At 45.1% G+C, this 26550-nt stretch overlaps 1 protein-coding gene and 1 long non-coding RNA gene across 2 annotated transcripts in view; one reads left to right on the top strand and one right to left on the bottom strand.

Annotated features, from left to right (window-relative positions):
- Window positions 1-26550, bottom strand: part of ROBO3 (roundabout guidance receptor 3) — a 401016-nt gene that overhangs the window by 164470 nt on the left and 209996 nt on the right. The window lies entirely within an intron of this gene.
- LOC141097617 (uncharacterized) lies at window positions 364-25840 on the top strand. The gene is made up of 3 exons (XR_012234014.1): window positions 364-495; window positions 16732-16811; window positions 25304-25840. It is a non-coding gene; the product is annotated as an uncharacterized lncRNA (long non-coding RNA).

The following is a 26550-nucleotide window of genomic DNA, read 5'->3' as shown; positions in this document are numbered from 1 at the left end:
CAGGGGCGAACGCTGTAATATTAATTCTCACAATAAACATAAAATCACGTAATTACGCGCCACGACTGGGAGGCTCAGCCACTTCAGCACCGCGCAAAACCATCAGAGCTCCCATCTGAAAGCCACTTCTTTGGCATCTGCTTGGAGTGTGCAATGGCAGAATGAGGGGGGCTTCACCGCCAGGTTTATTCTTAACTGGCCCGCTTGTTATTAATTAGGAAACCACCATTCCCGGCCAGACATAAGAGGCGCATTTGGCAGTGCTTACTGACTGTTTCCAGGTCTGTCAGGATCTTCGGTGCAGACGTCACTCGCACTAATCACCATTTATTGGTCTTGAATTCATCTTCTCTGGCATTTATGAATATTGGAGGGAAAGGGATAATTGGCTGTAAGAAACACTCTGGACTAGAGATGTGCAGCGCAATGGTTTGTGGCACCCTATTTCTCAGAACGCACTGAAGCTCCTCCACATAAGGGAAGGCCGCCGTCCAGGTGAGTGAGTGTGCAGCCATCTTTAGTTTTGGGTCTCATCTGCTCCTTTTCCCCTAATTTGACCAATAAATCAGGAAATGCTTTCTGCATAGCAGGATGCAACGTGGGCTCCAAACAGCGACGCAGGCGAAAAAGAACTAAAACTCAAAAAACAGTCGTCTACAAGAGCAGAGCTCGCCCAGATATCTCGCTCAGTCAGATGCTGGCAGCGGACGGCCGTTAGGCAGGCGATTAATGGCGTGCATCCGGCGATAACTTTATTACCAATAATGTCTTTGAGAACAGAATGAGCCGTGTCAGGTCGGCCGGGGCCAGGGACATAATCCAGAAGGAGGGAAGTGAAAACAGGCGCCGTTATGGGAAAATTAGCAAATTAATTGCCACCGCTGCTGCCGGAGCATTGCGCGGATTACGGGAGGATGCTTGGACGCGCTTCATTGTGATGTGACTGAGCCGTTTTATCGGCCGCTCCAGGGGTCCATGTAATAATAATAAATGTCGTCTGCCTCTCTCCTGCCAGATGCTGCTCTGAGTCGGGGCCGAGTGCCGCCTGGTGCTGCCGGGGGCTACATGGGGAGATGGTCAAGGGTGCAAGATGGCAAAACTGCCCAATCTAACTAATGAAGACTGTGCTGCGACTTTCCCAAATGACTCAAGTCCAATCACTTTCATTCAGTGAGAAAAGCCGGTGCAGTCAGTAATACAATTAATATGGACTTTTATCCTGATTAATGGATCTGGTAATATACTGTTCTGTCGTCATATCGGACCCTCCTACAGATGTGGGAGGACAGCAGTCAAAGCGATACGAGTGGCTGTCACCCAGCTTTCTCTTGTTTCTGAGTGGCAGAGTAGCATGCAATGATAAGGAGAGCCACATCTTGCAGCTTGCCAGTCACTGGCAGTATGGGCACAAGATGAAAATAAACGGAAAAGTGAATAATAATAACGACCCTCATCATTATCTTCAGGAAGAAAAGATGCTTCTGTGAGGACTCCATCGACCTTCAAGCTCTTCAGACACTCAGGCTGTTGCACTCTCCCACATGCTTTACACTGCAGCTCTGTACAAGATCAGCAGGAAGGAGGTGCTTGTACAGCTAGATGAGTCAATTACTAGTAACTGCTGCACAGTCTGAGAGGAGGAGCCTCAATAAGGAGGAGGATCCTCAAGGAGGAGGGGCCTCAATAAGGAGGAGAGGACTTTGTAAGGAAGGGGCGCTCCAATAAGGATTTGCCTAAATCCTACAAAAACCCACGGAGGCATTGTCCAAACACAAGTATAGTAAAAAAAAATTCACATTTTATTTAAGAAAAATTATAGGGCATAATACATACTGTATATCATATAGCTAAGAAAACAAAGCACATAGCGGGCTCATGTGTGAAAGACAACAAACATTGGTTATGTCCCAGGAAGGGAACAAGAGAAAAAGCTGAGCAATAAGGAGGAGTCTGTACAAGGAGGAGGAGCCTTGCTATGGAAAAGGAGCCTCAATAAGGAGCAGGAGTCTAGATAAAGAGGAGCCTCCAAAAGAGGAGCCTCAATGAGGAGGAGTCTCAATGAGGAGGAGTCTCAAAGAGGAAAAGGAGCCTGATAAGGAGGAGGGGCCTCAATAATTAAGAGGATCCTCAATAAGGAGGGATTTCAATAAAGGAGGAGGAGCCTCAATATGGACGGAGGGGTATCTTTAAGGATTAGAAGCCTCAATAAGGAGGAAGAGTATTAATAAAAAGGAGAAGCCTTAATAAGGAGGAGAAGCCTCAATAAAGAGGAGAAGCCTCAATAAAGAGGAGGGACCTCAATAAGGAAAAGAAGTCTCAATATGGAGGTGAGGTGAGGAAGTGCCTCAAAAAGCAGGAGCCTCAATAAGGAGGAAAAATCTAAATAAGGAGGTGGGGGGGGGGTCTCAATAAGGAGGAAAAGCCTCAATATGAAGAAGCTTCATTAAGAAGGAAGGGCATCAATAAGGAGGAGAGATCTGCAGTCTGGAAGCCTCCACACTGGCTGCTTCTCTTCTGATTCAATCCTGTGCAGACTGCAGAGAATATATACAGTAATTGCAGTAATGGATTTAGTGAGTCTCATGTGCGAGTCATTTATTGCCACAAGTTTTACATTAATCTACAGCTTCGAGTGCCGCAGCGTCGCACATGCAGATCACACTTCTACTTAATTACATAAAGTGAAAAACAAAATTGCGATGTAGATGAATAATCCCTGGAGACATCCCGAGTGCAGATTCTCCCTGCAATGAAGGATTTACTTTTGCCAGATTTTCTCCTCTTCCAGGTCACTGATCTAAACATGGACTCGGGGATCATACATTGATTTAATGGGAGAATAAAAATAGTGGACAACCCCTTTAAGATGCTCATCTACATTTCGTAATTTCTGTGACAGAGGAGAACAGAAAAATTAACAACTACCGTAAATAAGCAATAGTGCCAAATTCAACACACAGCAGACACCTTCCGTGCCCAACAAATCCCAATATTTATGTTTTTCCTCTCCCATAATGATAGTTCTGCTTCACATCACTTGTCTTATCTATTCCGTTATTTCTGTGCTGTGTTGTGCATAAATATGTGACTCTTCAGATTTTGTATTAGTCAATGCCTGATGAAGAGACCTGCGCAGTCTTGAAAGCTTGCAATGTGTTACCATCTTTTCAGTTAGCCATTAAAAGGTATCAACCACTGAGGACTCTCAATTCTGAATATTTTTCTATCTACTGGCTAACACGGTACAAAGATATACATCTTTCCTGCAACAAATCCCATTCACTACAATAGGACTCATCGGGTTTGTCATTTTACTTGGCGAAAATGTGAACAGCTATAAATCCGAAATATAAAAACAAATAAAATGGCAACGTAATCTCAAGGTAATCGCCCCCCCCATACAAGTATAATGCTAGTGTCTAAGTGATTATTAAGTCTGTGATGGCCGCCAAAAGGAAAACAGGACAGACAACAGCAGGCAGAATCCCCGACAAGTACTGCAAGATATAACACCACAAAACCAGAAATATATATCTTGAGGAGCAGAACTCCCAGCATCCGCCTGCGATCCCACCGCAGACAGCTCTCCCCTAGGAGGGGGCTCATGAATATTCAGCTATTTAATTTCTAGAAAATCCTTCTGTTGTCACGAGCTGACCAGAAATGAAGCAGTGGAAGATCTGATGGATTAATATTGATCTGGGGCGGTGTAAGAAAACCAATTTCTATTTGGAGAAAAGAGGATAACCAGGACAAAGAAGGAAAAATCAATTAAGCCCAAAGTACAAAAATAGTCCAATGTAGTGGAGTCACACATAGACTGAGGGATCAGATTACTGCCACTCTTAGTTTCATTGAGGTTTCGTCCGTTGACTTTTGTGCTGAAGGATCATCGAGGGTGGTGTTGATTCCGCAGCCTCAACCTTCTAATCACCAAACATACAGTGGGTACAGAAAGTATTCAGACTCCTTTAAATGTTTCACTCTTTGTTTCATTGTAGCCATTTGGTAAATTAAAAAAGTTCATTTTTTTCTCATTAATGTACACTCTGCACCCCATCTTGACTGAAAAATAACAGAAATGTAGAATCTTTTGCAAATGTATTAAAAAAGAAAAACTGAAATATCTCATGGTCATAAGTATTCAGACCCTTTGCTCAGACACTCATATTTAAGGCTGTGTGCACCCGATGCAGAATTCCTGCGGATCCGCAGCGGATTTTACCACGCAGAAACGCTGCGGATCCGCAGTGTGATTTACAGTATAATGTAAATCAATATAAAAAAAAAAACAACCGTTGTGCCGACGCTGTGGATTTTTCCGCGCGGTTTTACTGCGGTACAAAATCCGCAGCATGTCACTTCTTTTGTGCGGTTTTCCACCTCCCCAGTCTCCAAATCCGCAGGAGGAAAACCGCACAAAAACCGCAACAAAACCGCATTAAAAATGGAAGAAATCCGCAGGAAAAATGCAGGTCATTTGACCTGTGGATTTCTTCAATTCTGCGCGTAAAAATACGCAGGGCAAAAAAGTACGTCTGCACTCAGCCTAAGTCACATGCTGTCCATTTCCTTGTGATCCTCCTTGTGATGGTTCTACTCCTTCATTGAAGTCCAGCTGTGTTTAATTAAACTGATGGGACTTGATTTGTAAACGCACACACCTCTCTATATAAGACCTTACAGCTCACAGTGCATGTCAGACCAAATGAGAATCATGAGGTCAAATGAGCTGAGACAGAACTGTGGCAAGGCACAGATCTGGCCAAGGTTACAAAATAATTTTTGCAGTACACAAGGTTCCTAAGAGCACAGTGGCCCCCATAATCCTAAAATGGAAGAAGTTTGGGACCTCCAGAAGTCTTCCTGGACCTGGCCGTCCTGCCAAACTGAGAAATCGTGTGAGAAGAGCCTTGATGAGAGAGGTAAAGAAGAACCACAAGATCACTATGGCTGAGCTCCACAGAAGCAGTAGGGAGATGGGAGAAGTTACACAAAGTCAACTATCACTGCAGCCCTCCACCAGTCGGGCTGTTATGGCAGAGTGGACCGATGGAAGCTTCTGCTCAGTGCAAGACATATGAAAGCCCGCATAGAGTTTGCTTAAAAAAAAAAAAAAAAAAAAAAAAAAAACATGAAGGCCTCCCAGACCATGAGAAATAAGATTCTCTAGTCTTATGAGATGAAGATAGACCTTTTCGGTGATAATTCTAAGCGGTATGTGTGGAGAAAACCAGGCACTGCTCATCACCTGCCCAATACAATCCCACAAGTGAAACATGGTGGTGGCAGCATCATGCTATGGGGGTGTTTTTCAGCTGCCGGGATAGGACGACTGGATGAAATTGAAGGATACATGAATGCGGCCAAGTACAAAGATATCCTGGATGAAAACCTCTTTGAGGGTGCTCTGGACCTCAGACTTAGCTGAAGGTTCAACTTCCAACAAGACAATGACCCTAAGCACACAGCTAAAATAACAAAGGAGTGGCTTCAGAACAACTCTGTGACCATTCTTGACTGGCCCAGCCAGAGCCCTGACCTATACCCAATTGAGCATCTCTGGAGAGCCCTGAAAATGGCTGTCCACCAACGACCATCATCCAACCTGAAGGACCTGGAGAGGATTTGCAAGGAAGAATGGCAGAGGATCCTCAAATCCAGGTGTAAAAAACTTGTTGTGTGGCGCCCACAGGAGTATGGTCGCCACAGTGGCATTACCTTCCTCCTAGGGAGTGTGATGTCATGCTTGGAAGCAATGAAGGGTCTCTCTGGCAGTTAATCATATCACACAACACAGCTCCCACTCCAGGCCAGCAGAGGGAGCTCTGAACCAAAACTGGGGGAGGAGCTGCTCTATGAGGGCCAGGAAGGGGAAATTAGGAGTTTGTTCGTGTGAGGAGGGCAACGTGTGTGGACGTGAGGAGAAGAGCTGGGAGACTGAGCAGAGAGTTCAGGCTCATTCCCAGCTATAGCGCATGATCTGGAGCCCGGTCTCCAAGGCTGTACGGACATTGATGGTCCTACAACAGAAACCGGAGGAATAGGAAGCTGTAAATGCTCTATTCCCACATAAGACTCGGAGGCACAACAGCGACATTTGAGCCAGAAGAGGAAGGCTACAGCTGTCTGCCATACGAGGGCGTTCTAAAGAGAATAAGCAAGTGGAACTTCAGTGTAACACAGTACTGCAAGTACCTAAAACTAAGCGCTAGGAAGGAGACTACACAACCCATCTGCCTAGAGAGATTCCTAAGTTGCTTCCAGGCTAGCCCGCTCCTGTGCCATCTGTAATCTGGACCCTGGACTGCATTTGCCAAGCAAAGTAAAGGTAAAGAAACTGCACCCTGTTGTGTCCTTGCCTTCTTCCTGCAACCTCTCCAGCACTGCTACATCTCTGTGCTAAACACTACACCCTCTTCTCAACACCTACCCTCTTCATCTACTTTGCCCTGAGACTACAGCCCTGCCTGTGGAGGGCTACACTATCATTGCTGCGCCCCACCATCTGTCCCAGAGGATCTGTCCGCAGCGTCGGCTTAACATCTTCATTGCCGAACACCACAGGTGGCGTCATGAATCATACACTCAAACTTTATTCCATCACTTAATTCCCTGTTACATGGGCACCCAGGGCCACGGACCGGGTCACCGCTGCTGTGACATTCCCCTCTGAGAGACCGGCCTGGTACCGAGTACCCCACAGAACTGGGAGGGCGACCCAACTTGGCGTCACAAACAGGATTTACGGAGCCCGGTGTCCCCGGGTCCTGTGTGCCATAGACACTGATGAGGGGCAATACCCCGAAACAGCTGTCTGTGGATGGATACCATGTTTTGGCATAGGTGGTTTCCTTCATTGGAGACTGCCCTTCCTGTGGTTGTTCCTTCCCGGTGAAAGACCTGGCTAGTCATTGCTTTCGTTGAGAAACATGTGATGGTGTCTCCGCGGCTTATGTTTTTGCATGTTTTACATATTTCCCATAAGGGATGGGGGCAGTGCTCTAGAATCACTGCGTTGAGAAACACGTGATGGTGTCTCAGCAGTGTCGGATGTTGATCTCCATGAGGTCAATCATCCTCCCTTTTTCATGGTCTTTTACTAGGCATTGCTCCTACTAGCCAGTTTCCTACTCCACACTGATGAGGGGCAATACCCCGAAACAGCTGTCTGTGGATGGATACCATGTTTTGGCATAGGTGGTTTCCTTCATTGGAGACTGCCCTTCCCGTGGTTGTTCCTTCCCGGTGAAAGACCTGGCTAGTCATTGCTTGCGTTGAGAAACATGTGATGGTGTCTCCGCGGCTTATGTTTTTGCATGTTTTACATATTTCCCATAAGGGATGGGGGCAGTGCTCTAGAATCACTGCGTTGAGAAACACGTGATGGTGTCTCCGCAGTGTCGGATGTTGATCTCCATGAGGTCAATCATCCTCCCTTTTTCATAGACAGTCGGCGCCATCGCCGCCATTACCCCGCTGCTTGACGCATGCGGGAAACCGGAGGGGCAGACCGTCGTGGGCGGAGCCAGCCGAAAAGCGCAAAAAGTGAAGTGCTGCGTGGGAAGAGGCCAACGTGCGGGAAGTGAGAAGCCGCGGCCTACAGTCCCGGCGTCCCCTGATCATCCAGCCACAGAGCGGCAGCCGGTAAGCCAGCGCAATCCAGGGCCTGGCCAAACGTTAACTAGGGGGGGAAGAGAATACCTGAAGAGCAGACGCAGCGGCGGACGCCACTGCAAACCCCACAGTGCCACAAGCTGCAGGGCCCAGTGCAGCTGCGGCTCCCATAGCGCCGCTGCATCCAGCGCTGCCTCCAGAGCACCGCAAGAATCAGCTCCCACCGCAGCAGTCCCCATCATGCCGCTGTCCATGCCCTATATAACGGGAGCGGCCTGGTTACCGCAGTACTCAGGGGAGTCACATACCCTGAGTGAATTCAAAGAGAGACTGTGCAGTTTGATTGAGGTGTATCCTCTGTCTGAAAGCAAGAAAGTGAACATCCTTATTGGGGCAGCTAACTAGTGCAGCACAAAGGGAAGTAAAAGCCTGGCAGGACACTGATAAAGAGACTGTTAAAAAGATCCTGGCTAAACTAAGAAGCACCTTTGACACCTGCACTGCAGCTGAAATAAAGATGAGATTCTTTGGGTGTAAGCAGAGACCGCAGGACAGTATACGGGAATACGCTCTTAACCTGCAGGAGGCCCTGCGGGCCATAAAGCAGATTGACCCAGACAGTGTGAAAGATGGAGACAGACTGTTAAAGGAGCAATTTATTGAGGGCCTCTTATCCAGTACCCACAGAGCACAGCTGCGCATCATAGCCCTACAGAACCCTGATCTAGACTTTGCAGACTTCAAGGACAGGGCTATCCGGGTGCTGCATGAACCAAAATGTCAGCCGTCCAGCGCCCCTTAGGCGCCCAGCGATCACATACCACCAAGAAGCAGCTTCTTTCCCTCTCAGCCCGGTGGAGGCTGATGCACAGACTCTGGACAAAGACCCTTCTGCCGAACTGCGTCTTCAGGTCCAGGAGCTAACCAAAAATATGGCTGCACTTGCCAAAACTGTGCAGTCCCTGCAGGTGTCATCCAAGGAGAAGATCCAGCTGGCCTCCAGTCCAGAGGATGTCCCATGGCTACGGAAAAGAGGATCCCACCACGCCGAGGGAGAGACAACGATCGCTATGACCTGGACGGACGTCCCATCTGTCGTCACTGACACAAGGCAGGCCACATCGCAAGGTTCTGTTATTTAAACGAGCAACCCCTGGGGCAGAGGGCCAACCCCCAGGAGTAGGACCACAAGGCCCAAAGAACTGGCGAGCCAAGAATGTTGGAGGGTGACCGGTCCTCCCAGTGGTGATTGACGGCATCCCCATGAACGCTTTGCTGGACACTGGTTCTCAGGTGACAACTATGCCATATATCCTTTACAAGCGGTATTGGGCTGACTCTGAACTTACCCGTGGCCCAAGTGATGAACTCACAGTAGTTGCCAGCAATGGTCAGTCTTTGCCGCAAGTAGGATGTAAAGAGATTACCATTAAAGTGGGGCAAGTAGAGTTAAAATCTCAAGGTCTGCTAGTTGTAGACATTGATCGACGAGAATGTAACCCAATGATGACCCTAGGTACTAATGTGATTGAAAATTGTCTTGCCGAGGTTATTGTTTTGTTACAACAGGTGGCTGAGACTGCTGGTTCCAGTGAACAACGAGTCCTGCAGAAGGAGATCAAGACCCTGATGCAAAGACAGCAGGTAGAACTGTCTGGTGGAGAAATTAGCAGCGTCAGAGTGAGTGATCCTTTCCCCATTGCTATACTCCCCAGATGTGAAATGTTGATTTGGTGTCGGGCAGCCATAGGCCTCAGAGGAAAAGATTACCAAGCATTGGTAGAGCCAGTGTACTCTGATAGCCGGCCCACTGTCCTGACAGCCAGAGGGGTGGTTGATGTCTGCAAAGGGAGAGTACTTGTACGCCTCTTGAATTGTGGGGAAGAGTAGGCCACAATACCTCTGTATGCCACAGTTGCTAAGCTGCTTACTGTCATTAACAACGCATTACAGGCAGCAGAGCTCTTGGTCTCATGCGACCAGGTGGAGGACAATGGCTCTGTAAAGCAGCTGGAGGAGTTGTGTCAGCAGCTGCAGGTGGGAACTGACTCCACCCCTTCATACCAAAAGAATGGGGTTTATCGAGTGACTCAGGAGTATGAGCGGGTATTCAGTAAACACCCCCTAGACTTTGGGAAGGCAAAAGGGGTTCAACACCATATCCCCACTGGAGATCATGCACCCATTAAAGAAAGGTACCGGCCTATACCCCCAACACAATATCAATGTGCCAAAAGTATGTTGCGGGAAATGAAGGAAGCTGGGGTGCTCAGAGACAGTTGTAGCCCCTGGGCAGCCCCAATAGTCTTTCTGAAAAAGAAAGATGGTACCATGAGAATGTGTGCTGATTACCGAAAAATTAACAGCATTACACATAAGGATGCCTACCCATTACCCAGAATTGAGGAGTCATTAGCTGCACTTAAAACTGCTAACTATTTTTTCACCTTAGATCTCACTAGTGGGTATTGGCAGGTTCCCGTGGCAGAGGCAGACAAGGAGAAAACAGCATTTACTACACCAATGGGTCTCTTCGAGTTCAACTACATGCCGTTCGGGCCTTGCACCGCCCCGGGGACATTTCCACAGCTGGGACACAAGAACTTCGAGACAGTTCTGTTATATCTTGATTATGTCATTGTTTTCTCCAAGACTTATGAAGACCATCTGAAGCACCTGGCTGAGGTGTTTGAAGCCTTGTCCAACTTTGGCCTGAAAGTGAAGCCTTCCAAATGCCACCTCCTGAAGCCCAAGGTACAGTACCTCGGTCATGTAGTGAGTGCAGAAGGTGTGGCACCAGATCCTGACAGTCACTGTCATCCGGGACTGGCAGAAGCCCAGCAACCTCCATGAAGTACGTCAATTCCTCGGGTTGGTAGGCTACTACCGAAGGTTCATCAAAGGCTTCACTGAGATAGCTACGCCTATGCAAAATCTTCTGGTGAGCCAGCCCAAGAAAGCCAGGAAGAAGAGTCCTACATTTGAATGGAATGAGGAACTGGAGAGGTCCTTCACTCGACTGAAGATGGCACTCACAGGAGATGAAGTTCTGGCTTACCCAGATTATGACCAACCATTTGTTCTGTATACTGATGCCAGCAACGTGGGACTGGGAGCAGTGCTGTCACAGGTACAAAATGGCAAAGAAAGAGTGATCTCCTATGCCAGCAGGAAGCTTCGTCCCACTGAAAGGAACCCTGACAACTACAGTTCCTTCAAACTGGAGTTCCTTCCTCGCCATAGTCTGGGCTGTGACTGAACGATTCAAGCATTACCTAGCTTCAGCCAAGTTTACCATCTTCACGGACAACAACCTGTTGACTCACTTGGAAACTGCCACACTAGGTGCACTGGAGCAGCGATGAATGGCCCGGCTGTCTAACTATGAATTTACCATCAAGTACCGAGCAGGGCACAAGAATGCCAATGCTGATGCGCTGTCCAGAATGCCTAATCTGCCAGATGCAGGAGAAGACCCTGAGGCACTCGAAGAAATAGAGTTACCTGCCTTCCACCGGCCATTTGCGACCCAACGTGCCTAAGGAGTGAGAAACGGACAGTCTGTCATGAAAGAGGCCACCCTAAATCCATTGCCTCATCATGACTGGGCAGAAACCCAGGATAGCGACGCCGCAGTCCACCTGGTAAAGGAGCTACTGTCACAAGCTGACTCACGCCCAGGTCCAGATGCTGCTGAAGAAACACAGCAGTTGTGGAAGGAAAGAGGCAGGCTGTTGAGGGAAAGCTGTGCCGGAGGAGTATCAATGCCCGCACTCATGAGCTAGTCTGGCAAGTGATAGTCCCAAAGAGGGAGGCATCAATGGTCTTGGAAGCATACCACAATAGAGCTGGACACTTTGGATGGAAGAAGTTGGAGGCCTTGCTCCGAGAGAGATTCTACTGGGCTGGTATGAGGAAAGCCTTTGAAAATTTGTGCCGGGAGTGTGGACAATGTAACCTGCGCAGAAAGGACCGTAACAGCCAGCGAGCTCCTTTGCAGCCCATAATAACCAAACAACCACTTGAGTTGGTCGCCCTGGACCATGTGAAGCTGGTTCCAAGCCGTTCAGGCTACGTTTATGCTCTTACCATCATTGACCACTACTCGAGATTCCAGGTAGTTGTGCCTGTCAAGGATCAAACAGCCAGGTCAGCAGCCAGAGCATTCCAACAGCACTCGTCGACCACACGGTTATCCCGAGCGAGTGCTTACAGATCAAGGTCCAGCTTTGAGGCAGAAGTGTTCCAGGAATTCTGTAACTTGTACGGTTGCAAGAAGATCAGGACAACACCGTACCATCCACAGACCAATGGCATGTGTGAAAAGATGAATCAGGTGGTGATCGACCTACTGAAGACCTTGCCTTTGGAAGAAAGGAATCTGTGGCCAGAGAAGTTGCCAGATCTGGTAGACCTCTACAATCACATTCCTGTGAATTCCACCAACTGCACTCCAGCCTACCCAATGAGAGCGAGGCCTGGCAAGCTGCCTATTGATTTGGATATGGGAGTCCTTACACCTGAGGTAACATCACCAGATGCTGACTGGGATACAGAGCGGCAGCAACAGTACCGTAGAGTACAAGAGTGTGTCGAAAAGTCTAGCTCAGGCGAGACAAAAACAAGAAAAGAACTACAATCAACATGCACCTGCAGTTCCCTTGTCACCAGGACAACAAGTCCTAAAAGGAAAAGAAGAATGCATAAATTGGATGACCAATGGGAAGCTGAACCCTACACCGTCTTACCATCAAACTTCGACAACACCAAAGTGTGCCTTATCAATAAGGATGGAGGAGAAACCTCAGCAGCAGTATCGAGGGATCATCTGAAACTGTGCCCTGACCAGCTAAAGGAAAGAATGGGAGAACAAAACAACCTTCAACCCATAGAAGAGGAAGAAAAGGTCAGCACTGTACTCGGAGAATCTCCTGCAAACTGGACAAGAATGGATCAAGCCATCGTAGTTCCTGTCCTAACCTTTCCCCAGCCTACTGCAACTGAAGTAGCAAAGACTCAAGAGAACTCTGAAAATCAGGAAGTTCAGGTAGCAGGTGTTACACCAGCAGTGGAGTCAGAGAACCTTTGCCCTGCCAGTGGTGAATCTGTCATGCCCATGGTGAGTCTAAGAGTTCACAGACGGTTACTACCCAGTTTACCCACACCAGTGCTACGTAGGTCTGTCCGTAGAACCCAAGGTATTCCACCCCTAAGGTTCCGCATCTAGATAAGTTTTTGTAAATGTTAATCTGTAAATATGCAACGTTTCAAGTTTTGTGCCTACAGAAACTTTTTGGATATTTTCTCTTGTTTTTGATGGACAATTGGACCACAGGACTTTGTGTGGTCAAAACTTTCTTGTAAATAGTTTACCACTTGCTCAGGAAATGGACCATGGATATTGACGCATGGACTAATCGTCATCAGGACTATTTTTGGAGATTTGTTTTTTGTAACTTTTCATTTTTGATATCTTGTAACAGTTACAATTGTTAATCTGTTTATATGTTTTCTTGTTTTCTTCAGTCCGGGAGTACTGAATTGCACTAGGGGGGAATGTGGCGACCACAGGAGTATTGTCGCCACAGTGGCATTACCTTCTTCCTAGGGAGTGTGATGTCATGCTTGGAAGCAATGAAGGGTCTCTCTGGCAGTTATAATAATAATAATCTTTATTTTTTATATAGCGCTAACATATTCCGCAGCGCTTTACAGTTTGCACACATTTCATCACTGTCCCCGGTGGGGCTCACAATCTGAATTCCCTATCAGTATGTCTTTGGAGTGTGGGAGGAAACCGGAGTGCCCGGAGGAAACCCACGCAAACACGGGGAGAACATACAAACTCCTTGCAGATGTTGTCCTTGGTGGGATTCGAACCCAGGACCCCAGCCACCAGCCACCACTGAGCCACCGTGCTGCCCAGCAGTTAATCATAACATACAACACAGCTCCCACTCCAGGCCAGCAGAGGGAGCTCTGAACCAAAACTGGGGGAGGAGCTGCTCTCTGAGGGCCGGGAAGGGGAAATTAGTTGTTTGTTCGTGTGAGGAGGGCAACGTGTGTGGACGTGAGGAGAAGAGCTGGGAGATTGAGCAGAGAGTTCAGGCTCATTCCCAGCTATAAAGCATGATCTGGAGCCCGGTCTCCAAGGCTGTACGGACACTGATGGTCCTACAACAGAAACCGGAGGAATAGGAAGCTGTAAATGCTCTATTCCCACATAAGACTCGGAGGCACAACAGCGACATTTGAGCCAGAAGAGGAAGGCTACAGCTGTCTGCCATACAAGGGAGTTCTAAAGAGAATAAGCAAGTGGAACTTCAGTGTAACACAGTACTGCAAGTACCTAAAACTAAGCGCTAGGAAGGAGACTACACAACCCATCTGCCTAGAGAGATTCCTAAGTTGCTTCCAGGCTAGCCCGCTCCTGTGCCATCTGTAATCTGGACCCTGGACTGCATTTGCCAAGCAAAGTAAAGGTAAAGAAACTGCACCCTGTTGTGTCCTTGCCTTCTTCCTGCAACCTCTCCAGCACTGCTACATCTCTGTGCCAAACACTACACCCTCTTCCTCAACACCTACCCTCTTCATCTACTCTGCCCTGGGACTACAGCCCTGCCTGTGGAGAGCTACACCATCATTGCTACACCCCACCATCTGTCCAAGAGGATCTGTCCACAGCGTCGACTTAACATCTTCATTGACGAACACCACAGGTGGCGTCATGAATCATACACTCAAACTTTATTCCATCACTTAATTCCCTGTTACATGGGTGCCCAGGGCCACGGACCGGGTCACCGCTGCTGTGACATTCCCCTCTGAGAGACCGGCCCGGTACAGAGTACCCCACAGCCCTGGGAGGGCGACCCAGTTGCATCATTCCCAAGAAGACTTGTGGCTGTACTAGCTCAAAAAGGTGCTTCTACCCAATACTGAGCAAAGGGTCCAAATACTTATGACCATGTGATATTTCAGTTTTTCTTTTTTAATACATTTGCAAAAATTTCCACATTTCTGACCTTTTTTTTTCAGTCAAGATAGGGTGCAGAGTGTACATTAATGAGGAAAAAAATGAATTTTTTTGAAATTACCAAATGGATGCAATGAAAAAGAGTGAAAAATGTAAAGTTGTCTGAATACTTTCCGTACCCACTGTATGATGCAAAACATAGCAAAGTGGTGGCTTGATCCTCACAGATGTGACCCGATCCTTGTAGATGTGCCTGATCCTCACAGATGTGGCCCGATAATTGCAGATGTGCCAGATCCTCACAGATATGACCCGATCCTTGTAGATGTGCCTGATCCTCACAGATGTGGCACGATAATTGCAGATGTGCCAAATCCTCACAGATGTGACCGGATCCTTGTAGATGTGCCAGATTTTCACAGATGTGACCCGATGTTTATAGATGTCGCTGATCCTCACAGATGTGGCCCGATAATTGCAGATGTGGCCCACTTTTTGCAGATGTGGCCAGATGCTTGCACATGTGGTCCAATCCTCGCAGATGTGGCCCGATCTTTGCACATGTGGCCCGATCTTTGCACATGTGGTCCAATCCTCGCAGATGTGGCCCGATCCTCGCAGATGTGGCCCGATCCTCGCAGATGTGGCCCGATCCTCGCAGATGTGGCCCGATCCTCGCAGATGTGGCCCGATCCTCGCAGATGTGGCCCGATCCTCGCAGATGTGCTAGATCCTTACAGATGCGGCCCGGCCCGATCCTTGCACATGTGGCCAGATCCTCGCAGATGTGGCCCGATCCTCACAGATGTGGCCGGAGTCCTTGATCTTTCACAGACACCAGGCACATCTGCAGGAAATAATGAAAGGAGAATTGTGGTGCAGTTCTGACCTTTCGAACTTTAATTCACTATGAAGACTCCCGAGTATGAATAAGCGCTCCACTGATACATGATTTCTTTCAGTAAAGCCTAATTCCGTCATCCTTTCTGTGTGAAAATATCTGAATTCACTTTTTAGGGTGATGTGATACCATGATGACCCCCCTCTGAGTCTCTCTGCTCTATAAAACGGCTCAATATATCAATAGGCGATAATAGAAGAGGAGGAAACAGTCCGGTCTGGCTGCTTTACGGGAAGGATGTCGCCATCAGTGGGACTGACAGCCGTATAGACATTTGCGGCAAGTGCAGGGCCCACACTGGAAACATCAGGAGTCAATTTACCTTGATGCTGGTAAATGAGTGTCCACGGTATAATCTTCCCGAGGAGCGTCCACCTGATCCCACAGCACAAAATCAAAACCTGAGAGTACGCTCTACCCAAAGACTTTCTCCATCATTTAATTGTTATTCTTATATACTTTTCTATTATTTTCCACTTTGAGTATAACAATACCTCGAGGCGGTCTGTCTTGTGATAATTACATCCGCAGATGTCACCCCCTGGAGGAATCAATAATTAAAGGGACGATACCCTGCAGAATATATTGCTGCAGGAGGAGTTAATAATAAATGAACCATTTGCTTTAGGTAAATCTGCATTTTGGCCTTTTAGATTGATAATTGCTGTTTAGTTATTTTAGGACAAGCTCCTGTTCTACCCATATAATGGCCACTGGGGGCAGTGTTCGTTTTCTTTCCCTGTACTACACAGTTACATAGTCACCATTCATTGTACAGGAAAATACCATTAGAAATGACATTCAGTGGGTTCAGCGTACATCATTTTTGTATTCTTGTGCAACCTCCAAAAAGTCATTTACTGGGGTCCACAGTGGTGCATTATGGCCCCTTATGCCTCGTATTATTAAAAATGCTTAAAACAATCTTTTATAGAAAAAAAAAGTAACATTCAGTGGAGAGGAGGCTCTGTTCACATGTCCAATGGTTATTTGGTTTGCGATTCATTTTGGGATGACAAAAAGAGAAATAAAATGCTCCAGTACAGGATCCAATATTTTTGGGGAGAGGAATGTCCTAAAATGACCGCTTTTTTAGCCGGATCATAAAACAATGTCTGCACTTCTTTTTTGCTTGGCCAAAAAAATAGTAACTTTTTTTTTCTAAATATTGAAGTCTCTGAAAAATGGATAATAAGTTATTGATAACATGTCTTCTTCTGCTCTTATCACTGTGCAGAAAACAAGGTGATCAGAGACGACGCTAGTAAAACGGATCCGTTGCAAACAGAACAAAAATGAAGTTACATTTGTATCCAGGTGAGGTCTCGCTGGCGCAGTCAGGGGGTACGGCGGGGTCCGCGCACTTTGTGGCGTGCTGATTGATAACAGATCCATTCCTAGGTTACATTCATTCCGCTGCGTCCAGTATAAATCCTGATGTTGGAGCCTCCCTCTGAATTACTGCATTTAATTACAAAGACTTGAAATAACACATCGGGCTGCGGGGGACGACAACATATAACATTTCTCTGTTCCTTCACATGTGGACGGTAACTAAACACCCGGCCCACAATGCAGGGAGATTTTATGAAGTGCGCTGGAACTGGCAGCTCTGTCCTTGGGGAAATTAGATCATTGCAGTCCAGACGCGTAGAGAAAAGCGCAGTGTGGTCCTACAAATCACTGGTATCAGCAAGATGGCGGACGGCGATTACCATAATTTACATTAGAATGCAATGAGGAAAATCCATAGTCACCTAGAAGTTTCGATTAAGTCTTCTCTGGTGTCAGGGGAAGGGCGGAAATAAAGATATTACATGCCCAAAAGTCATACAATTACTGGCAGTGCCGCCGCATTATTCTCATTCACAAAATGACTCATGTCAAATGAGCAAAGTAAAAAAAAAAAAAAAAAAAGGAAAAAGGGAAGAAAAAAAAGACTATGAAATGTGTAGCGGCCTGTGCATCAAAACAAAGTCACAAGTAAAAATAACAAGGACCTATTACACCGTAATCCAGAATAATACTAATAGGGGCAGTGTATGTACTAGCTGACATATACAGTGCATGAAAAAGTATTCATACCCCGTGAACTTTTCCCCAATTTTTCACGTTACCCCCACAAACTTAAATGGATTTTATTCTGATTTTATGTGGTATGCTCAAATTTGAGAACATTAAGGCTCAAACAGCATCATGAAAACCAAGGAAAAACCCAGACAGGTCAGGAATAAAGCTGTGGAGAAGAGTAAAGCAGGGTTAGGCTAGATAAAAATAGCCCAAGCTGTGAACATCTCACAGAGCGTTGGGCAATCCATCATCCAAAAATGGAAGGAGTATGTCCCAAATGCAAAACTACATCACAGGTAAAACACGGCCTTACCAACATCAAGTCACATTACAAATGCCCTAGCAGGATGCAGCAGACCCCCATGATAAAGGCATCCGATGTAAGACTCATCTGCGAGCATTTTTAATACTATGCAAACACCACCTCCATGAATTGGCTTTGTTTGCTGGCTAAGTTCATCAGTATTTTGCACCTGTGCTGCCCCCCGCCTTTATCATGGGGATCTACTGCATCCTGCTAGTGTATTTGTAATCTAACTTGGTGTTGGTAAGGCTGTTTTTTTCTGTGATATTTTTACAACTTCAAACCTACCACGACTTGGCCCTCCACCAAAACTGACATCCCAAGCAAGGAGAGCGCAGCCAAGAGGCCCATGGTCACTGGAGGAGCCGCAGAGATCCACAGCTCAGGGGGAAGAATTTATCCACAGGACAATTATTAGGCCACGTTCACGTGTTCAGTATTTGGTGAGCTTTTTACATCAGTATTTTATAAGTGAAAATCATGAGTGGGTGATAAATGCAGAGGTGGTGACCTGTTTCTATTACTTTACCTCCTAGTTTTGGCTACAAATACTGATGTCAAATACTGAACGTGTGAATGTGGCCTTAGTCGTATACTCTACAAATCTGGCCTTTATGACGAGTGGCAAGAAGAAACCAATTTTTGATAGCAAGCTAAAAAGTCCCATTTTCAGTTTGCAAAATGCCATGTAGGAGACACAGCGAGCATGTGGAAGAAGGAGCTTGGCTCAGATCAGGCAAAAGGAGTACTTTGTGGGCTAAATACAAGATGCTATGTGTGGTATAAAAAACTAGCACTGCACATAATCATAATTGCAACATCAACCCCACCATCACACATGGTGGTGGCAGCATCATGCTGTGGGGAGGCTTTTTTTCAGCAGGGGCAGGAAGGTTGGTCAGAGGTGAAGGGAAGGTGGATGGAGCTAAATACTGGGAAACTCTGGAGGAAAACTTGTTAGAGGCTTCAAAAGACTTGACACTGGGACATAGGTTCACCTTCCAGCAGGACAACCACCCTAAACATCCTGCCAGAGCTACAATGGGGGATATAGATGAGAGTATATTCATATATGTGAACGGCCCAGTCATAGCCCAGACCCAAATCCCCGAGAATCTGGGACAAGATGTGAAAGTTACTTATCACAGATGTCTCGATCCAATCTCACCGAGCGAGAGTGCAAAAAAGGGGCAAAAACGTCAAAGAAAGGTGGTCCTACAAAGTATTGACTCAGGGAGGGGGAATACAAATGCAATTCACAATTTACAGAATTATATTTTTAAAATAATTAGAAAAACCCGTATCATTTCCTTCACACATCACAGATACTTCACAGGAAGAATAATTTTTCAAGGCACTGTAGCTACTAGAAAATGGCACTTACAGTATGTACAATAATATACATGTATTTTTAAAACAATTAGAAAACCCTGTATCATTTCCTTTACTCTTTATAAATACCTGCTACTTTGTGTTGGTATCACAGAAAATCTCAATAAAATACATTTAAAATTGTGGGTGTAGCTAGCGTGAGAAAGTTGTCAAAGTTCATGGGGTGTGAATACTTTTTCAAGGTACTGTACACTAAGGCTGTGTGCATACGCTGTGGATTAGGTGCGGATTCATCCGCGCAGATTTTGTAAAATCCGCAGGTCAAAATACCTGCGGATTGCTCTGCGGTTTTGCCCTGCGGGTTTTCATCTCCTCAATGGAGGAGATGGCAAACCGCAGCAGAATCCGCAGAAACAATCGACATGTCAATTCTTTCTGCGGATTGAAAACCGCAGATTATCCGCGCGGAAAATTCTGCACCGTCGGTATTGCGTTTTTTGATTCCCATAGGGAATCATGGTGCTGTACACCGCAGCAAAAACTGCTGCGGGTCCGCAGCGGCCAAAACCGCAGCAAAATCCGCAGCGTGTGCACACAGCCAAAAAGTCTAGACTTCTCTCCTTTGCCCCCATTATCTGTAGACCTACATCTCCTATCATATCACCTTGATACTTAAGTCACTGCAGATGCACAGATACAGTTTGCACCACCAGAGAGCAGATTGCTTCATGATTGCACATCATTATAGACTGCGCAGAGCAGGAAAAGTTTTGCTCCCGGGGAAGAGACATAAATATGATTAACCACCCACAGAAAACACACACAATTCCTGCTCAGCAGAAGAGAAATAAAATGTCACTGACGCAATTACATGGAAACATCTGCCAGTTTTACTAATTACATCTCCTTGTCTTGGCATTTTCTGCTTATTGATAGAGAATCCTCTGCAGTTATCGGATCCTTTCCCTTCAGTCAGGAACATTTAATGAATCTACACATCAGCAAAAAATGTGTTCAAAGAACCAATAAAATCAATCAGAGGGTGATGTAAGGATGGTGTCATTCCACGAGAGGCTCGATGCAGGAGAGAGCTAACAGCACTGCTCTCAGCACACTGCGGACATGCTGTTGACTCCACCAGACAAAAGTATTTACCCCCATGTTTCATCAGTGGATCTCACTTTTTTTCCATGCAAGCATTTCTCTTGTTTATAGGACATTGATATTATGGTGTGTTCTCCTTTAACAACCACCTGAGGTTGTCATTTTATAGCATTACTGAATAGGTAAGTGATAATAGAAACGGAGTAAGAGTGATAGTATTTCTGCTTTCTAGTATAAGTTTTATCGCAATCTCAGTGCTGGATTTACAGATACACTGCTCAGTCCTACTGTTTAAAGGGGTTATCAACTACTCTGACAATCCCTTCTCAATCTGTATGCTTCTCCCCAGTAAAATAATAACCCTATACTCACCCCCGATGCTGGCACTGTTCCAGTGGTCTTAACGCTGGCTCTCCTGGGGATCACGTGACATTGCTATGTCATGTGATCCCTGCGGCCAATCAGTACTGCCTTCATTCTCGCAGACTTTGGAAGTATCACATACCTCCTGGAGGAAGTGAGAAAGCATCAGGTCTCCCTTCCTATAGACATATATAAGGGGGTGACATAGGATTACCGCTTTGCTCTGCTCCGCTAATGATTCTTAATGTGTAACTGTTTACATATGCTAGTTATTGTAATGTCATTGTTGATACTCGGTGGTACTGCTACATGTAAAATATGCATTACCCCGCATAGTTGATGATACTGCCACACACTTTTCAGTGTTACCAATTTATGCAAATGTTGTATATGCGTTTTGTTCTTGTAATATAATATTGTGTAAGATAGGTTAAGTAAAGTGCACCCTTCAGACATTAGAGGGAGGCACCTTAGTATTATAGTTCTCATAGCTAAGGGTAAGTGTAGTTTATTGTGGGGCCACTAGATGGGGGCATATTAGTGTGCATGGTTAGAATAGGTTATAGTTAGTTTGTAGGGGGTTAAAATGAGAGGGGCTGCCGGGTGGTAAGACAGGAGTTTTAGGAAGTTAAGTCAGACGGGGCCAGGGTGCCCAAAGTGTACACATGGGCTATAGGCCCCGGACGGCTCGACAGCCATGCAATGTTAAATAGCTGCAGCCCACGTTACCCACGGCCACTGGGCATCATTTCAGTGGGCCAGTACAGGAGAAGTAAGATGTGGTAACTCATAGCCTGGGTGGACACCTTTAGGGCAGGAGTCGGTTGGAGTAAGGTTGGAGCTTTGACGGGAACGGTACAGATGGGCCGGATGCTTTTCCAGAGGCAACCAAACCGGGTGATGGATGATTTCAAGTCTGGGGCGAAACAGGCAGAAGAAATTGTCATCATGGCGAAGTCAGGCCAGGAAGGAACTGGGGAGCAGTCTAGTACGGTCCAGTCCTGGCGTGTAATGCACAGAAGCATCAGCAAAGTAGGGAAAGATGAGGAAACAAGTGAATTCAATGATGTGCCAACTGTGGATGTAACGTGTGAAGTATTAAGTAAAGAGAATGTTCAAGTTATCCTGGATTGTGTCTCCATTGCTGGGGGTTGCCTGGAAGAGGGGCCGTCACTGCCTGGGAAGTGCCCGGGGGACCTGAAACTGGAGACACAGGTATGCTGAGAAATGGAATACAGTTTTCTGTGAGGGAAGGCCGGGACACAGATGCTTCAGTGTCTCTGGCCATGACTACAGTCCTTGCCTCCTCTTACACGTATGTGATGTGTTCAAAGGCAACAATAGTGAAGCTATTGCTGATTGGCTGCAGGGATCGGATTACAAAACAATGTCACGCAATTTCCGTTAGAGCCAGTGTTGAGACCGCTGGAACGGCGCCAGCACTGGAGGTGAGTATAATGTAGCATATTATAATGGGGTAAACATACAGATTGAAAAGGGACATTGTCAGAGTAGTGTACAACTCTTTTAAACAGAAAGACTGAACAGTGTATCTGGAAATCAATCTTCTATAAACAAAAAAATGCTAAAGAAGGAATTTTACAAGGAGTGGCAACACCTTTAATGTCCTATATAGTACTTTTGCTTTTTAGTAAATGTTTGATCTCAGTCCAGAGCTGGATTCATAGCTACACTGTTCAAGAATGCTCATTACTGTTATCCATGCATTTGCTTTGTAGTCAGTGTTTTTTTTGTTGTTCGCAGCAGAACTAACTTCACAGCTACACTGCTCATTATTGATGTATAATGTGTCTTCCTGTGTCAATCTCTGCAGCTAGTGTTCAGACCTGAAGAACACAAGCATCAGAAACAATTACACATGATGAGGTTATGTTCTTGGACAGCGCTAGAAAACCAGGATTGTATTACTGAATTTTGGACATTTGTTTAGCAAGAGGATTAAGGATCCATATAAAAAAAGCCCCCAGAACCACCATGCCTTTACGTGGAGACATCAGACCGTATATCACAATGATACTGGGGAAATACAGTCAGACTTTGAAGCAAACTGCAGAGGATTCTGGGTAGGCCCATTATATGCTCTCTCTACCCATCTACAATTACGGTCAGAGCACGCCAGTGGATGGGTTGGTGCGGAGCGCTGAAGTGTGGTCCACAATAAAGTTAAATTTATGACGCTGCACAAACGGAGCTGCCGGAGATTTGTACGAATAAATCAGTGTCGCGTGAGGAGATGAAGGCGGCAGCTGAGAAGATGCTGATATTGACCTTGTTGTGAGCATGAATTTATCTTTCCCTTATCTCTGGTGACGGCCATTGTGCTCAGTGAGGATGATGTATATTAAAGGTGCCCAAACAACGCACCCACTAAGGGTAAAAAACTCAATATTTACACTGATACCCATTATATTAGAATAATATAAAAGATGTACATGGCTCCTATGTAACAATACAACATTGAATTCTAATTATCTGTTCAGAGCAGAAATATATGTGCTGGATTATCAGATATTGCTAGTCCACTGGAAGATGTGATTATGCACGGTTTCACTAACAGTCATAATATTTTTACACATATACCAAAATCTGTCCTGCAAATAAAGCACAATAGTAAATTCTAGTACTTAGGATGCAGTGTTATAGTAGTTATATTCTTGTACATAGGAGCAGTATTATAGTAGTTATATTCTTGTACATAGGAGGAGTATTATAGTAGTTATATTCTTGTACATAGGAGGAGTATTATAGTAGTTGTATTCCTGTGCATAGTGGGCAGTATTATAGTAGTTATATTCTTGTACATAGGAGCAGTATTATAGTAGTTATATTCTTGTACATAGGGGCAGTATTATAGTAGTTATACTCTTGTACATAGGAGAAGTATTATAGTAGCTATATTCTTGTACATAGGAGTAGTATTATAGTAGTTGTATTCCTGTACATAGTGGGCAGTATTATAGTAGTTATATTCTTGTACATAGGAGCAGTATTATAGTAGTTATATTCTTGTACATAGGAGCAGTATTATAGTAGTTATATTCTTGTACATAAGGGCAGTATTATACTAGTTATATTCTTGTACATAGGAGCAGTATTATAGTAGTTATATTCTTGTACATAGGGGACAGTATTATAGTAGTTATATTCTTGTACATAAGGGCAGTATTATACTAGTGATATTCTTGTACATAGGAGCAGTATTATAGTAGTTATATTCTTGTACATAGGGGACAGTATTATACTAGTTATATTCTTGTACATAGGGGACAGTATTATAGTAGTTATATTCTTGTACATAGGTGACAGTATTATAGTAGTTATATTCTTGTACATAGGAGTAGTATTATAGTAGTTGTATTCCTGTACATAGTGGGCAGTATTATAGTAGTTATATTCTTGCACATAGGAGCAGTATTATAGTAGTTATATTCTTGTACATAGGAGCAGTATTATAGTAGTTATATTCTTGTACATAAGGGCAGTATTATACTAGTTATATTCTTGTACATAGGAGCAGTATTATAGTAGTTATATTCTTGTACATAAGGGCAGTATTATACTAGTTATATTCTTGTACATAGGGGCAGTATTATAGTAGTTATATTCTTGTACATAGGGGACAGTATTATAGAAGTTATATTCTTATACATAGGGAGCAGTATTATAGTAGTTATATTCTTGTTCATAGGGGCAGTATTATAGTAGTTATATTCTTATACATAGGGAGCAGTATTATAGTAGTTATATTCTTGTTCATAGGGGCAGTATTATAGTACTTATATTCTTGTACATAGGAGGCAGTATTATAGTAGTTATATTCTTGTACATAGGAGGCAGTATTATAGTAGTTATATTCTTGTACATAGGAGCAGTATTATAGTAGTTATATTCTTGTATATAGGGGGCAGTATTATAGTAGTTATATTCTTGTACATAGGAGCAGTATCATAGTAGTTATATTCTTGTACATAGGAGCAGTTCTACAGCAGTCACATTCTTGCTACCATATAGGAGTGAGTTCCTCTGTGTTAAGTGCTGAGACATGGTTGGAGGTACATATTTAGAATATTACAGTATACAATGTCTCATGTGCCTCAGGATGGATTTCTGCCTCAGTAATGATAATATCAGTGGTAACTGGAGCGATCCTTTGCAGGCAGCCCAGCATTGTTTCAGCAGGACTTGCTCCACCTCAGTCATTTGTGTGCTCAGAATTAATGTAAGTGTAATGTGCATAAAATCATTTTCCAGAGGTAAATCAGCGGTGGGCTCCTCTGGTCTGATTCATGGCCTCCATTACTGAGAACATTCTTATCCAGCCACTTTCTCCTGACAAATTGTTACAGGATTTATTATGTGACACCAGGCCTGCAAGTGAGAACACACAGAACGTACATTCCCCATAACAAAGCCTTGTATAAATGATCACGGTCCATGTCTTGGGGGAAGGGATCTGATACTTATGGAAACCAGAACTGGAGTTCCACCGAAGGCCTCGTGCTCCGCTCTTGATCTAATAGGGGCTGGTGTGTAAAAAAATATAGATATATAATTCAACTGTTTAAATTTTTAATCGTATGTGAATAATGTATAATACCGCTCCCTCATTACACAGATAGAGAACCACACCGAGCTCAACGCTACCTACACAGTCAGGAATCAGCAGGGAAATGCCTTGTTTCAAGTCTGCAGATCTGCACAAGCCAGAAGTCAATGGAAGGGGTGAGGATGACGTCTGGAACCGGCGATTGACAAAAATCGCAAGGTGTGAGCAGCTACCTGACTGGCGATGCTTGATAATAACTGACAAGGTGTCTGCACCGTCCATTCTGCGGTCAGAGATCGGCAGCTCCTAAAGTTTCCTCCGTTGAAAATGTCATCAAAGCAACAGCTGAGGACAACATAAAGGCCCATACACATTAGACCAATGTCCGTGAAGCACACAGACGTCGACTGATGATCTGATATGTCTGGGACAGAAGGATTCGGCACTTTAAAGGGGTTGTCCCCTACGTATTTTTTTCTTTAAAAATGGGTGTAAGTGGTAAAAATAAATAAAGACAACGTAGTCATTTAATCACTTATCGTCCTCACTAAGACAGAAGAGATCGATGAGGGGACATGGGCAGTGGAGCGAAGGAATGATGGGGGGCTGGTGAGTTTTTTTTTTTGAAGACCCCCATTGTCCTATTAAGAAATAGGTTTGGGTGTTTCTAACATTTTGTAATAAGTCAAAACACATTGCATTGTTCAGCTCCAGAATCTGCCTCGACCTCGCCCTTAAATGAGCTGACATTGAACATCTCATAGTCAATGATATTGGTGGCAGGGTCACAGCAGCACAGAGTATTTTAGGAGGACGACTTGTGATATGTTGGCTGGTATAATCTACAATATTATTGGAATTTTGTCTTTCCTTCCCCAATATTTTATCTTACTAAACACAAAGATTAGCCGGTGAGGCTACAAGTCGCATATATGCGTATAACGGTGGCCGCAGACACGTGCTATAGCACATGGTGAGAGCCGCCTACACGCCTTGTGTATTCAGCACTGTACACACAGATACCGTCTGTTTTAGTGCACGAGTCTTCTCATGTCTCCCCCGGGGTTGTTAACACTGGTAAAGATGTATGAAATTACACTCATTCCTCCCTAATTGCTGCGCGCTCGGCCGGAACACTCCATATTTGTATTTTATGTGCCATAATAAACCTTTCATATGTAATATCTCATTTATAGTATGCAGTATCATGGACGGCTCCCTGCAGAGCTCGTTTTATGGCTCGGCATCAAAGTGACTTGTTACTGCCAGGTCCACCATTCATCTCCTGCCAAAAAAATCCCACCAAACACTAGAAG

This window comes from Dendrobates tinctorius, unplaced genomic scaffold, assembly GCF_039654945.1.
Source record: "Dendrobates tinctorius isolate UK_male_01 unplaced genomic scaffold, ASM3965494v1 ptg000086l, whole genome shotgun sequence".
Lineage (NCBI taxonomy): Eukaryota > Metazoa > Chordata > Amphibia > Anura > Dendrobatidae > Dendrobates > Dendrobates tinctorius.
The sequence above is the reverse complement of the archived record's forward strand: the minus strand, read 5'-3'. Positions and strand labels throughout refer to the sequence as shown.